This window comes from Petromyzon marinus, unplaced genomic scaffold, assembly GCF_048934315.1.
Source record: "Petromyzon marinus isolate PM22_M1 ecotype Great Lakes invasive population unplaced genomic scaffold, UKy_Petmar_22M1.pri1.0 PM_G_Scaffold_38, whole genome shotgun sequence".
Classification (NCBI taxonomy): Eukaryota; Metazoa; Chordata; class Hyperoartia; order Petromyzontiformes; family Petromyzontidae; genus Petromyzon; species Petromyzon marinus.
The window spans coordinates 882501-885000 of record NW_027422961.1 but is presented as its reverse complement, the minus strand read 5'-3'; positions in this window follow the sequence as shown (position 1 = coordinate 885000).

Genomic DNA, 2500 nt, shown 5'->3' with positions numbered 1-2500 from the left:
GCCAATTGTGGCAACACGAAAATGACCCGTTTTCCCATTCCGAGGGATTTCTGTGCGACCCTAACAGCCCCGTGAGCCACAAGAGACACATCCCCGCCAATTTCTAGCGTTTCACGGGGTCTATCCGTGAAAAATATAGACGTTTTTGAGTGCACATGCATTTCTGCTGCAGATGCCTCTGTAAGTTTCATGCCGTTCGTACGCAATGTGGCAACACGAAAATGACCCCTTTTCCCATTCCGAGGGATTTCTGTGCGACCCTAACTAACAGCGCCCGTGAGCCACAAGAGAGACATCCCCGCCAATTTATAGCGTTTCACGGGGTCTATCCGTGAAAAATATAGACGTTTTTGAGTGCACATGCATTCCTGCTGCAAATGCCTCTGGAAGTTTCATGCCGTTCCTATGCAATGTGGCCACACAAAAATGACCCGTTTTCCCATTCCGAGGCATTTCTGTGCGACCCTAACAGCCCCGTGAGCCACAAGAGAGACATCCCCGCCAACTTCTAGCGTTTGACGGGGTCTATGCGTGAAAAATATTAAAATTTTTGAGTGCACGTGCCTTTCTGCTGCAAATGCCTCTGGAAGTTTCATGGCGTTCCTATGCAATGTGGCAACACGAAAATGACCCCTTTTCCCATTCCGAGGGAGTTCTGTGCCACCCTAACAGCCCCGTGAGCCACAAGAGACACATCCCCGCCAATTTCTAGCGTTTCACGGGGTCTATCCGTGAAACATATAGAAGTTTTTGAGTGCACATGCATTCCTGCTGCAAATGCCTCTGGAAGTTTCATGCGGTTCGTACGCAATGTGGCAACACGAAAATGACCCGTTTTCCCATTCCCAGGGATTTCTGTGCGACCCGAACAGCCCCGTGAGCCACAAGAGACACATCCCCGCCAATTTCTAGCGTTTCACGGGGTCTATCCGTGAAAAATATCATTTTTTTTTGACTGCACATGCATTTCTGCTGCAAATGCCTCTGGAAGTTGCATGCGGTTCGCATGCAATGTGGCGACACGAAAATGACCCGTTTTCCCATTCCGAGGGATTTCTGTGCCACCCTAACAGCCCCGTGAGCCACAAGAGAGACATCCCCGCCAATTTCTAGCGTATCACGGGGTCTATCCGTGAGAAATATTCACTTTTTTGAGTGCACATGCATTCCTGCTGCAAATGCCTCTGGAAGTTTCATGCGGTTCGTATGCAATGTGGCGACACGAAAATGACCCGTTTTCCCATTCCGAGGGATTTCTGTGCCACCCTAACAGCCCCGTGAGCCACAAGAGAGACATCCCCGCCCACTTCTAGCGTTTCACGGGGTCTCTCCGTGAAAAATATCACATTTTTTGAGTGCACATGCATTCCTGCTGCAAATGCCTCTGGAAGTTTCATGCGGTTCGCATGCAATGTGGCAACACGAAAATGACCCGTTTTCCCATTCCGAGGGATTTCTGTGCCACCCTAACAGCCCCGTGAGCCACAAGAGACACATCCCCGCCAATTTCTAGCGTTTCACGGGGTCTATCCGTAAAAATGTAGCACGCACCAAAACGAGAAAAGATTTCCATCGCACCTGCACTATTGTATGGACAATGGTAACCTCATGTGAGGACGAAGTGGTGTGCCGGCGGCAGGTTGTTTCCCACGATTTCCGTGAATGAGCGAGCATCTCGAGCTGTGTTACTCCGCCCGAGGAGCCTCTTCTCCTCCAGAGTGCGTTGGGAAGGCTGTCCCTTGGGTTGTAGCTGCAGGGTTTGCTTGCGCTGTTTCGGTATTGTGCCCTAGGAAGGGCTGCCAACTGCGCGTGAGAGTTAGGGTTGGTTTCAATTGCTTTTGCCGGTCCACAGAGTAGCGAGCATTGAAAGGCCGCTCTAGAGGTGTGCAGGCATGTGTGGTCCCCGCCCCTGCTCCTCCCCACCCCGACGTTGGGTGTGCGTGGTGCTTTACCGCTGCCTCAAATTGGCTGGCCTTGTGTGAAGCCCTGTGTTTTGTGAGCCTTCAGCGCCGTCGTCAGGTGTCCCCCGGAGTATACAGGACAAATTAAGGCCCTCCTTGTGGGGGTGTTTGTGTTCTGTGAAGTCCGTGCCCAAAGGGTGTGTGTTTTACATGGTCTGCGTGGGGGTCCTGTCCGTCCGATTTTGGACGCGTGTGGGGACTCTCCTCTGCCTTGGGTGCATTCTTGCCTCAGGAGAGCGACTCCTGCCTGCCCTTGGGGAGGCTAGGGGCCCGCAAACGCTGCGTGTGAGCCGGGCGAGCCTTTGGGCTGGGCGCCTGGTCACCGTGGTGTGCTTTTGGCGAGTTGAAAGCCGCCAGCTACCTGGTTGATCCTGCCAGTAGCATATGCTTGTCTCAAAGATTAAGCCATGCATGTCTGCGTGCAAACGGATGTTACAGTGAAACTGCGAATGGCTCATTAAATCAGTTATGGTTCCTTTGATCGCTCGACCGTTGCTTGGATAACTGTGGTAATTCTAGAGCTAATACATGCTGACGAG